The 14281-nt window shown below is 29.1% G+C and overlaps 1 pseudogene; it reads right to left on the bottom strand.

Moving 5' to 3' along the window:
- Positions 1 to 3430: 3430 nt before the first annotated feature.
- On the bottom strand, positions 3431 to 13260 carry LOC126844747 (ATP-binding cassette sub-family F member 1-like; annotated as a pseudogene).
- Positions 13261 to 14281: the final 1021 nt, after the last annotated feature.

The following is a 14281-nucleotide window of genomic DNA, read 5'->3' as shown; positions in this document are numbered from 1 at the left end:
AAGGTGCCAGCGGTCATTCGGGAAAAGACAAGGATCGTAAGACCGGTAAGAGCAACAATTGGTTCAATAATTTGGGAATGATCTGCAACTGGAAAAAGGAAGAACAGTGTCCAAAAGTGGGTATCAATTTACCCCCCATCTATTACGTGATAGAAAACGGCATGGATGGCTTGACGTATAAAGTCCCCGCCCAGGGAATGTGGTATACGTCCACATGACTTTGATTTTAGGATTAATTTTAATTATGTTCTAAAGCATTATGGATAGTTTAGTTTGTTCTAAAGCCCCAAGTTACGAGCAATGATTAATTTTTTTAAATCGCTAACATTTCCCCCCCCCCTAAAATAAATAATTACAAAAATGATAATTAAAAAAAACACCACGTACACCAGAGACTTCTTTTATTTTAATAGTAATTTTTCATTTTTTTAAATAATAAAAAACGTAAACAAAGGATTTTAAGAGTTTAATACAAATTGGACAATTTTAAATATATAAAAAATCCACATAATATTGTTTTCTATTAACTATAAACTTTTTTTAAAACTTAACGTCGACAAACAAAAAAGGACGGTTATAGAGATATCTAGTCTTACACCTAAATTAACAAACTATTGACGTTCTTGTAAGTAAGGTATTTACATAATATGATCCTGGGTATTTTTACGGTTATAATCATTAATCAGTTAGAATAATTTGTAAAATAAAAATAAAACGTGTAAATATTTTAATTATTTAGAACATAATGTGTTTAAATGCGGATTTCTACACGGGTACAAACTATATTATTAATTCATTTTTTAGATGAAATTTAGATGTTGGTAGTTGATTAGTAGTTATTTTATTTAGTTTAGAAAAATAAGTTTAACATAGCTTAATATACTCCCCGTGTGGAAATCCGCATTTTATGTTAATCATACATAACAATTCAATTATTATTGTTCACTATTATCCAGAACATACATATTGCTATACTTATCAAAATATCTATGTATATTATTGAGATAAGTTACAATTAAGTAAATAAATACACGCTTAACAACTATTTATGTCGTATAAACCTGTATTATTTATTTATACAATAATAACTTTTAATAGTTCATGAATGTGCAATTAAAATCTTTTTCGGTGTGCCAATTAAATTCGTGCCCGGGTTTTGCAGTGTGAGCTCGTGCGCGCCGGTATTTGTATTACCGCTCGGCCTTAAAATCGAATAACGCTGTACCGTCATCCTAAGCAACTTACACCGATGCCGTTCATCCATACTGATATCACATTGTAAGTCCGATTTTCCTCTCCCCATCCATATTAAAAAAGCGTCCGGCATTTGGTAGCCGCTGTCCGTCGCTCACTTCCCCTGGGCCGTGACTGCTCGACCAGGTAGAACTTTTTTTCATCGCTGCGAACACCCAACCAAATAGAGGAGTAGACGTTGGTGCCGGTTTGCCCCGGGTGTCCACCTGACCCGTTAGGGTACAAAAACTGGACGAGTACTAATATTATACATATATATTTATATATATATATTATTATAATTAAAAAGAAATCCATATGGTTTTTTTATCTTAAGTAAAATCCTTAGATGCATTTAGTTCCGAAATAATTCGTCACGAATTGGTGGATTCTCTCCGCATTGTATGAATATGGATAAGTTATTTAGATGATTTCTAGACAGGTAAGAAAAAGAAAAATAATTACTTCGGGGAATTTTTAAGCAGAACTTGCCGTTTAGCTTTCGAATAATGTTTTATATTCAGATCCAAATCTCTAAAATTTGATTCAATATTAGTGTTAAATAGGCCATTAAACGTAGTTATTTTCTCCGCTTTCCGGAAAAACATTGAATCTTGGATGTGTTACAGCATTACGGTCCGTATAACCACCATGATTTAAAATATGTTGAAAATAACATTTTTTTATTTTAATTTTATTCCAATACAAACCTAATGTTCTATATGTTGAATGACTGAAAGAAGTTTCACTTAAACCGCGCGTACTCGTAAAACGCAATTTTTTTTTCTTATCATGAGGGTGAGGGAGAGAGTTGACTTTTTCTACTTTTGATAGAATCGATAGAATTATTTTTAAGTAATATCTGTCCACAGGAAAAAGTTATCATGATCTGAGACGCAAAAAAAAAATACTAGGTTGAAAACAATACCTTCTCAGCCATCGCATCGAAGCTAAAATGTTACTTCAAATTTTACTAAATAGAGTTTTCTTAAAATAAACATAATTTAAGAAGAAAAGTGTCTTTAAATGTACATACTATGTAAGAATGCCATTGATACAGTAAAAATGTAAAATGTTAAGCACTTAAACCATAAAAGCTTCAAAGAGTAGCTTAAAATGTAATAACTAATATTTCTACAACAGTACGTTTTTTTAATATTTTTGTGACACACGATATTTTTTAAACTACTGAAACGATGTTTTATGTAGCAAGTTGACCAGTTAGGAAACGAATGTGAAAGGTAGTTTAACTAGACACAAAATTGTTGTAGAATTCAAGAATAACGCCCAAAAATCTACATTTTTTAACTTAAAACTACATCATGCTATAGATTTTTTTTTTGAATAGTCGAATCAGTTTTATATTTGTTTCGGTTAGATATAGTAAAATTGACATACGTTAAAAAAGTAAAAAAAATTCTTACAATATTTTCTTTAGGAGTGGTGGAAACTTCTTTATTTTGTTTTTTATGGTTTGGGTCTTTAAGACTGAAAACTAGACAAAAGGTTGATCTAAAATGGGAAAATATACAATTTCTCAAAATGTTGAAGAAAAATATATTTTCTACTATATAAGTAAATTAGTACCTTATTGATTAATTAACTTAAAATAAACTCGTACATAGGATATAATTTTTTTTGTGGGGTGGGGGGGGTTATAAAATAAGAATAGGTTTAATTAATATTATAAATTAACTTTGATTAAATTAATTCGAACATATGCCGTACCAACCACAAATTTCAGGGGGGGGGGGTTAAACCCCCCCAAAACCCTCCCCTATATACGCCACTGATTAGCGTCAGTGGTTATTAATTACATAGAATGCAGCTCGTATCAGATAATTTTTAACGAAAAAGCTATAACAGATTCGTTTTAGCCGTTTGTCGTGAGGTAGCGACAAAGTAAACAAAACAATTTACTAAAAAAGAGCAAAAATACTTATTGAAAATGTTAAAACATCAAGATCTGTTGAAAACATATATACATTGTTTGCTCACTACAATATTAGTGTGATGAGCGAAAATGGACAACCCAGTATTTTTGAATATCACTTTTGCAGTGAATGCAACGACAAACAATTATTCGAAATGTAATTGTTATATTTTCAAAAACAGACAATAAGCAATAATAAAAAAATGGATTTTTAACACTACAAGAGTTACATGCAAGAAAAGAAAAATGTAATGTGTAACTCATGTAGGTCAAGTAAAAAATGCATTAAAAAAGAAATGCAGGTTTGCATAAGAATTAAATTAAGTTAATTTCTTTATTATAATAGGTATATGATTGGTGTACTCCACAAATCTAGGAACACCGTACCCGCCGGCAAACGATATCTTATTTATATATTTGGTAAATTTCTTTGTTTATGGAAGATTGACCATTACACACTTTAGTTAGTTGTAAATTTTGACATTTGTACGCCGAAGTTAGTATTTTCGTGTTATGTTTAATATTTATGCTTAGTATTTACTCAAGTGAGTTAACCAATTGAATAATTTTACTCACTTACTTATTTTCTTTTATCATACAATTTTCTTTATGTTTTAGGAACGTTACCTAAACCTATCTATGAGATATTTCAACAAATTTATAAAGAACACAAGTTTTACTAAGAGAGATATTATGTCTTCACTCAAACTATTTTTGTAGGAAAACGTGATGTTTGTCAATTCTGTAATTCTGCTTGGTGAAATAGAAAAAAATATACATACTACCTTAATAACAATAAAAACTAACACTAGACGTTTGAATATCTGTCGTTAACTAGATGATACGGTTGTGTTTTATTGCTGCAAAGTTTTTCCTTGAAAATATATCAAGCTAAATTTAAAAAAAAACATTTAAGAACCAGAAACTGATGTCTGATTGAATTTTCTTAAAAGTCAATGGATATACTGTCACTGATGTTACAATTTGTAGTTAAGTTTTTGTTGGTAAACTATAAACATTTCACTTGAAATAAATGATAAAACTTAGTCCGTCATGGTTGATGTACCTAAAATAAATTATCTACTACTTGGCAAACATCATTACAAATGTCTAATGTTATAACATGTTATACAAAGGGTATAATCAATAATGTATCGATTTTGAAAAGCAATTGCACTTGGTATAAAGTGAAATAAAATAATGTTGTTAAGGTGGGTAATAGTATTGCGTATAAACCATCTGATGATGATATTACGTGCAAATTAAAATTAGTTTGTGAACCTTTCAATGAAGTCAGTGGTCACTTTGAATCAACAGTGGAGATATCGTCTGAAGAAGTCGTTGATAACTTCGTTAATAATTATCCGTTTGAGAAAAGAATAATTGTTAAACCGACTAATAGATAATATACAAATTACAAATGAATGAATTACTGTTATAATAGATATATTCTATAAACTGTTAATTTAAAAAAATGTGTTGAATTAAAAATTGGGTATTTATTGATTAGTTGTATAAAAGTGATTTATCATAAAGATTTACTGGAATTTAAATGTTTATTTTCTTCATGCTGTAAGGCTATTTATTCTAGTATTTGTTATTATTATTTTGTAGTATTAGAATAATAAGGTAAATAATATTACTCACTTGTTTGGAACGCTGGTTTTATATTAAAATAATATAGATAGTATTTTTTAATCTATAATAATAAAAAATACTTAATAATATGAAATATTTATTAGTTTTCGGGTTTTATCGTAAAATGTATTAGCCGAGGAATCTACAAAAACCGAGGAAGCCAAACACGAAATTTATCCATATTATTCTGCATCTATATTGGCGTCTAGCTATCGAAGCCATCTTCTCTTAAAAATATATATAGGTAAAATTTAATTATTTACAATAAAGATAAAGACTAAAGTATTTTTTATTACACAGTTGTAAATTACTATTCTATAGCGTATGAAGCAGACGTATTATACGTTTACAAGAAGTAGAACTTAAATTTTTCATTAGGATATAAGTTCCTTTATTAAAACATTGTTTGAATTTAAACGGAGTTCATTGTTTACGACAGCCAGCTATAATCCTAAGAATGCCAAACCTATAAACCGTCTAAGCCCCGATTGGTGGGATAACGGACATAAAATCAAGAAAATATTACAGTGTAAATAATAAAAAATATACTACCGAACTAAGTCCAATAGGCTATTGTCTTATTTTAACTTATAATATGCATGAGTGTGTAAAGTACAGAAAAAAACAAGTTTTTTTTTTTAATTTTCCAGAAGAAGAGTTTAACCCGTAACTAGTGACGTCCAGTATGACATAATGCTGCTCATTTAATTTTGGCTGTACCTTTTTTGTGAAAAATCAATTGATCAAACAAGTTTGTAAAATCTAATAAACATATTATACTACACTTCACTAGTTGGAGGTTAAAACCTCAGAGGTTACAGTCACAAACTTTTTTTCGCTATTACCATTTTTAGTATTTTCTTAGTTTTAATTTATAAATACAAACTTTGTTATTGTAAAAAATTAAATATTGAAATAAAAATAGAATTAAACTAACCTTAAAAAATTAATAATCAATAAATGTACCAATATAATAACATCGGGAGCGTTCAAAGTGAATTCGGCTAAAGCGGCACATGCTTTTTGCCCACCAGACAAGTCTTTCATGCGAATTATGTGTGCGTGACTGGCCAAACCAAAAGTACTGAGTTGTTTCCGAGCTTTTTCATAGGGTAAGTTAAACAATCGCATTAGATATTCTGCTGGTGTTTCTTCCGCAGTCAAATGCTCGCCAGAGTGTTGATCGTATTTACCCAATTTCTTAGTTCATCAAAAAATTAATATTTATCCATTACATTACATTACTAATAGATAAAATGTAAAAAAAAAACGTTACTATTCTGTGGTTCATTTTCATTTCTCCTTCGGTGGGTTGTAGATCGCCGGTTAGCAGTTTTAAAAATGTTGATTTTCCAACTCCGTTTGGTCCGACAATTGCCACTCTCGAACTTAAATCCACTCCAAAATCGACGTTTTTAAACAAGGGTTTTTGGCCAGGATAGTAAAAACTAACACCTATGTAATGTAATATGTTTAAATGTACATTAAAAATACAACACAACAATACACCTAGTGAACATGTTGTACATGCTAGTCGACCGAGAAAGAATATTACGGATACGTACTATGCAATCCCAATATAGGAGGCTGTAGAGGACTGGGGTCTGGAAACAAAAATTTAACATTATAATCTTTTGGCTTTTGCAATAACTGTGAAGGTTCAATTGTGTCACCCATTTCAGTTTTATTGCCCTTTCCAGCTCTATTTTTTCTTGTTTCCTTGTAAGCACTTCTTTTTGTTTTTTTTCCTACAAACATATGACATTTTTTTGTACAGAACATAATATATAAATTGATGAATACAAAACATCAATTGATGAGATTATCATTGTTTTATGAGTGTGTGACATATTACTTAAAAATAAAAGTAAAATTTACGCACTCAATTTTTTTACTATCACAACACTTTATTTTTATATACAGTGGGGTCTCGTTAATCTAAACACAGGCTTTTCCGGAAAACACAGTAATCCGAACGAGCTTAATTTTCTCGTAATCTTGAACAGTATGACACGAATAGTAGGTACAAAATAAACATATACATTATTTCATATCTTATTAATAGTGTGATAATTATAATGACGCGTGTGTGTCATAAGATAACATAAAGGTAATATAAATAATACAATATTGTCACACAAATGTTTTTGTTAGTTGTCAGTATATGCCAGTGAATTTCTCGTTTCACTACACGTCTTTCATATAAATTCCTCAAAGTCACATTTTATTCAAATGTCATGGAAAAATCATAGTCCAAGTTTAGTTGCTGTTAACAAAACCTCTGATGAAGTTCTGGAGAATAGCGTTAACCTCGCCCTACTTTTAGCTACATTATTTCTGGACAATACGACCGTCACTGAAGCTAAGATTTAACAGTGTGCATCAGGTGACTGCCATGAAGCAATACAGCAAGATAACCAAGAGAGAGGTTAAGGAGGTTCAACAAAATCTGCTACAGAAGCGAGGAATGCTATAAACACAGCCACCAACGGGCAGAAGCAAACATTAGAAACTGAGAAAGAAATTATGTTGCTGATATGTTTGCGAGAACTTGATCAGTATGGGGGAAGCAGAGTTCAAAAAAAATTACCAAGTACTTTAAATAATAAAAATATGTAATTTTAAAATAATTTTAATAATAATTGTATATCATCATCAAGCTTAACGGGCTTTTAAGGCCCAACGATGCCATCATAAGATGATGGTTTCTAGACGGATTCGTTGTCCGGGACAGGTCGAGGGGGATGGCGGTTCCTTTTCACTGTACGATTGCTTGTCCGGCAAATAGAGCGCCCGTGACCGAGTGTTGAACCGGCAACAGTGAGCGCTAACACACTCGGCCACTCCTCCTCCCTCCTCCTTAATAATTGTATATGGATATTTAAATTATAAAAAATGATTTTTTTATAATTTAAATATCCATTGTAATCTAAACAATTCCTTTCCTCAATTCCAATCAGATTAATGAGACCCAACTGTAATTCGCTACCGATTAGTTTTAATATAAGGTGAAAAAATTATTACTGCTTGTTTTTTAGATTGGCCTTGCTGTTTCATTTCTTTTAATCTCTTTTCTTGTTTCTCGTATTCTTTGATAGTTTTTTTTTCTTCTGTGAATACATTTTTTTAAATATACTATAATTTCCTTGGTAATAAAACAGTCTTTTTGCATCTAGATGGATTATCTCATTGCAAACATTATCTAAAAAGATTTGGTCGTGAGACACAACCAATAAAGTTTTCTTTCACCCCTGTAAATAACTAAATTACACAGATTATTTAAATTTTAAATATATTTAAATTATTAAAAAATCAGAACTTAAAGAAAAATAAAATAGAAACATACTTGTCAAGCCAAATGACAGCGTTTAAATCCAAATGGTTGGTAGGTTCGTCAAGTAATAACAAAGTGGGCTCAAGAAATAGAGCTCTAGCCAATGATACTTTCATTCTCCATCCTCCAGAAAAATTTTTTTTAGCACGATCTTGCATGGCTTTTGAAAACCCTAAGCCAGCGAGAATTCGATGCGCTCTTGGTTCGGCAGAATCAGATCTGATGATTTTAAGTTCATCATAAACCTTGTAAATTTATATGAAATTTACATTTTTTAAATAACCGGCGAGGGCTATAATAAAACTTACTTCATTTAGTCTGTCTGTAACACTAGAATCACCATTTTCTTGGGCCTCCTCTCATTTTTTACATTCAGCTAGAAGCTTTGTGCATCTTACATCTGCTTTTAAAACTGAATTGACAGCAGTCGTATCATCTGCAACTACTTCTTGTTCGCAGTACAAAATATCAATGTTTGGAGGAACGTCAAACAGTCGCTCTGCAATGTGCCGAAGTAATATGGTCTTGCCATGACTTAAATATTAAGTGTATAATAGTTAGCTACACGTTAATTGTAAAGTACCAATTTAAATTATTTTATGGAAATAATTACCCATTTGGTCCAATAAACCATATCGACGACCTTGAGCAATTAACAAACTAGCATTGACAAACAAATCATTTCCTTTAGTGAGTTTAGCAGATATACTGAAGTTTTCGATTTTTTTATCTACAGCATGTTCTAGAGCTGCCAATTGTCCAGCCGTTTTTTGTATTTGTGACACAGAAAAATTTGACCCAAGCTCGCTATGTCCCTGACCGCCTTTTTTTGTCATTGTTTCCATTTGTTTTTGATATTCCAGCTAAAATAAAATAAAATATTTTTGCAATTTTATCATTGAATTAATTATGCAATATTAAAAATATAATAAACTTATTATTTATGTATTCTAGGAGGGCTATAAAAAAGTCTAAAATATTTTATTTCTCTGACAATAATTTTAGTAAAAAATATTTATGACCTAAATAATAATTCCGAAAAACTTTGAAGACGAAATTTATACTAACCGAAAACGTAATACTTAATAGCCAAAAAATATGTAAAGAAAAATATTTACGCCAAAATAAATATCTCTGAGAAATACTTATACTCTATTGCAGGGGTGGCCACAACAAGGCTCGCGAGCCGCATGCGGCTCTTGAAACTAAGCTTAGAGTAAAATTAATAAATTTTCATTTCTTCATTTTATAAACATCTCTTAACAATGTGGCTCACTTCGAATTGCTTTATAAATTTGCGGCTCACAAAATTAAGGTTAGTGGCCAGGGGTACTCTATTACCCAACGATGCCATCATAAGATGGTTTCTTGACGAGTTCGCTATCCGGGATGGGTCGTTAATCCATCGCCGGAGAGGAGGATGGCAGTTCCTTTTCACCGGACGATTGCTTGTCCGGCAAATAGAGCGCCCGTAACCAAGTGTTGAACCGTCGACAGTGAGCGCTAACACACTGCCGCCATACCTACTCAGCCACCCTCCTCCTATATATAATTTAAAAACAATTTTTTGCAATATTAATCAAAAACTGATAAGAAAAATATAGTTTGGCTAAAATACTTTTCGGTCAAAATGTTGTCGGAAGATTTATTTTTGGCTAAAATTCGGCTCTGTTAGTTTGTGTTTTTGATTATTTTTTTCTCGTCGAAAATATGTTACTGCTGATTTATTTTTAGTATATTTACGCGCCTCTTTTCTAATTTAAAACGTATTATTTGATGATAAAACTATGAACAAAATAATATACTTCTACTATCTTTAATTGAAACATAAATTTTAGAACTTACATCTTTTTTTAGTTTCTTTTTTATTTGAGTGATAGTTTATCAGTTTTAATTTTACTTTCTTTAGATGACTTAGCCTTGGGTTCTTTAACTGTGGTCTTTAGCTTCACATCTGAAGTCGAATCTAAAAATTAATTAATCAGATGTATTGATATAGTTAAATGAAATAAAAGCAATCGAATGTTCCAGAATAATGCTTTTACTATTAATTATAAAATATACAGATCAAGCGGTGCTACACACTAGTATGGTAACCGATTGTATGTGGCACCCACAGTCAAAAAAGGTCGTCATAGTTTACCATCCATCCATTCATTCATAACTATTATTGATGAGTGTAATATTTAAAACGCATTATATTACCTATGTCATTAGTACTAATACAATTAGTATCTTCCTCTACATCTAAATCTTCATTATTTATTTTAACTTCAGCTATTTTATTTACTAATATGTCTTCAATAGCGGCATCATCTATAACCGAAAAGTAAATACAAATGAGACACTTAAATAAACAAAGACCTATTTCCTCTTTTTAAAAAAAACTGTTTTTGTTATCAACAGATTTCTTTTTATATGTTGGTGTAAGATACAAAATAAATTTGGCCCTAGTTCTTTTAAACATCTCAAATATAAAACATAAAAGAACATACATTAAAACTTAAACATGTAGAACCTTATTCAACAAGGTCTGATAAATATACTTGATGCCCAGCATAAATTCTAAAAGTTTTTTATACCTTAAGTTCTTAAATATTTTTTATACTTTAAAATGCTCAGATTGATGTTTCAAAGTTACACCATTTTAATTCTCAGGCTATTAGGAGACTATTTAATAATACTACATGTTTTTTAAATTATTTAATGGATTTCTTTTTTGTCATAAGTTACTTGATAGATAAAATGCTGGGTTATTGTAATTAATTTAGTGGTTTAGATTTTTTTTATTGTTCTGTGTCTGATTTGCGCATGTGTGTTTTAAATTAATCAGGCGAATTTGTTATTAATTTTTTTGTTATCTAGTATTTGTTTGTATTCAACTGTGTCTGTACTCTTACTCATAAGGGTGTTATTATATAATAATAAATAAAACAAAAACTAACCTTCTAAACTCGTATGGTTTTTATGCTTTTTTAATACTGTTGTAGTATTAATTATTTTTTCTAATTTATTAGAATTTCCTTGAGGTAATACATCAGCAATTAAATCATCTATAATAAAATATATGTTTAATGTTATTTATTAATATAACAAGTAGTAAGCATTTCAAAGTATACCAGCTTTAGACACTATATTATATTTAGTACCTTTGTCATTTGTAGTTGCAACATCATCGTTTGCTACTACTTTGGATATATTTTCATTATTAATATTGACTTTATCTAATTCAGTTTCTTTTTCAACTAAAAATTCTTCTTTATTAGAGTCTAAAACACAATTAACTTTAAATACAAAAAAAAAAAAAATGATAACAGGAAAATACTATAAATACAAAAAATTTAACCTTCATCTTCTAAATCAAAATTGTTTTGCTTCCTTTTACTCTTTTTTGATATTTTCCCAGTATTCTTCGTTTTAATTAAGTCGTCTTGTTTCACAGAGTTAACTGTAGACAATATATAGTCATTACCATTAGTATGTTATGTACTAAATATAAATAAATAAAAACAAAAAAAAACCTTCGTTTTATCAACATATCATTTAACAACACTTCCAATAGTATATAAAATAAATACATAATTATCATAAAAAGGACGGGAGGGTAACTATAAACAAAGCATTTTAGACAAATATATAATACAGTAATCTAACATAATAGACTTGTACTTAAAGAACCTCTCTAAGCTTGTTATCTTTAAGGTTTTTGGTTATAATTTTTTAAATAATATCAGTAAGCAATACTTTTGAACACAAAGTAATTGTTAACATGTTAGGTGGTGACGAATTTAACGAGTACTACGCAATATATTATTTATAATTATTTGTTTTACATTTATAAAAATCTTTCTATTTGTCTTTTTATAAACCGTTAACTCCGATATCCTATTTATCAGTAGGTTGTATTTTTTTATATATATTGGACTGAAAAAAACATAAATAACTTATTACGATTATTGGTATCTCAATGGAACTTTTTTTAAATTGTTCTACATTATTTCATCAGCTCACACTATATATTGCATACAATACAGCAAGGTCTTACCTTCTGTGTATGCTCTTTTTCCAAATAAATATAAAGAACTTTAACTATGTTTGTTTAAAATACTTCTACAACTAAAACCTAATGATGTCGATATTTGTAATGCTTAGTTTCTGAGCAAACTATCAAAAAAAGCATAAAAAAAGATTTTTTCTAGAGGAGAATAATTTCACATACCATTGTCGTCAATAATATCAATATTTTTGTTTGTTTCTACATGAAAAATGTCTTTGGTTTTTAATTCAACTTTATTGAACTCGGTTTTTTTTTCAACTACAAATTGATCTTCTAAAACAGAGTACCTAAATAAAAATAAACATACAAGTAATACATTATATTTAAAATAAGATATTTAACCTTTATCCTCGAATTGTATGTCTTTTTGTTTTCTTTTATTCTTTTTTGATATTTTTCCAATAATTTTTGGTTTATCTAAGTCTTCTGGCTTTACAGAGTTAACTATAGACAAAAACGTTAATAAAGTCATTAGTATGATATCCTGATACAAGAATTCTAATAGTTAAATTTATAAAATAATAAACTAATACATCTATTCTATAGTATAACAGTGTCTATTCTATTATAGTACAGAGCTTTGACTATTTAAACATATAAACAAATAGAATGTCGATGTACAGTAGTTGTATATAAATAAATGTTTTCATTTTACAAAACGCTCTAAGTAATTTCTCGAAATATAAAGAGTATCTAGAGGATTTGAGTAAGTTTAGCTGTTAAGCTAACATGATGACATGATGAATGTTCTAAGAGTCCTTCAAAATGAAAATCATTAAATGCAAATTGACTTTTTAATTAATTTGTTTTTATGTGTTATATAATAATGTAAATACTAATTTTCAACCTAGAATAAAGAACTGTTACCATTTAGGTAATGATAATTTTACACTAATAATACTAACTAATCATTTTATTCTGGCTCTTTTTTAATAAACATTGTGTTAAGTTAACATTCATAACTAAAGGATTCATTATTAATACACTGTTTGAAAAAATAAATTTTTACTTACCATCTTCATTATTAACATTGACATTTTCTGATGCAATTTTGTTTTTTCTTGAAGATCATCCTTATAAGGCACATCTAAAATGAAAAACCTTAAGTAAAAGTTCTCATAGGTAACCCTTTTTACGTTAAAAATTACCACATAAAGGTTAGTTATTAATAGTATAAATTAAAAATTAACCTTCATCATCTGAAACAAAATCTTTCTGTTTTCTTTTACTCTTTTTTGATAATTTACCCGTCGTTTTTGGTAAAATATCAGCCACATCATTAGTATCTATAAAAATATGTTTCATTAAAAATTATTGGTTTGAACATACAATTTATTTTCTTTAGTTATTCAGTTGGTATGATTTTATTGATAACGAGAACTACATATTATATAGAAGAAGAAGAAGAAATTTAAAAGTATGAATAAAAACCATTGATTTTTTATGTTTTAGTTTGAAGTATCCCAAAATATTTTAACTTTAAACTTAAAATTTTCCAAAAAAAAACCCAAAAACTCATTCACTAAGATAGGCTAAGTAGTGTGATTTGATGAATAAATTGCATTTTGAAAAAATAGTTGAATTAATTCAAAATTTAACTGGGATGTTCTTGAGGAGCCCACCGATTTATAATCAGCATAAAAAATACTACAAAATGCTAAAAATAAAAATCGCAAAAAAAGGGTGCCCGGTAAAATTGTATTTTTCATTTGATTCGGTGCTTAGAATGGCGTTGGCGCTACAAATATCTAAGGGCATCTGGCGCAATAATAAATTGTAACTTAATAACTAAGCGTTAAAGCAAATATTTTTTTGTAACACCATCGTTTTCAGCATTAAAAAACAAATCAATCGGAAATAAAAATTGAGATTCAGGCATGGGGATTCGGGTGGTAAAGTTCATTTGTTCCAAGTAAATTTACTTCACATAACATTTAATAAAGCTGTGATATACAAGCTATCTTTATAATTGATCAACGTTATGTTATAAACGTTATTACGAATTACATACCTAAATCATCATCCAAATCTTGGTTTTTATTTTTATTTTTACTTTTTTTTGGTATTTTTGTTTGTTTAATATTTG

This window comes from Adelges cooleyi, unplaced genomic scaffold (assembly GCF_023614345.1).
Source record: "Adelges cooleyi isolate 19-005CV unplaced genomic scaffold, UGA_ACOO_1.1 ACOO_flye_CR_arks_rails_tigmint_CR_PRNA_651, whole genome shotgun sequence".
Taxonomy (NCBI): Eukaryota; Metazoa; Arthropoda; class Insecta; order Hemiptera; family Adelgidae; genus Adelges; species Adelges cooleyi.
This window is presented reverse-complemented; position numbering and strand designations above follow the sequence as displayed.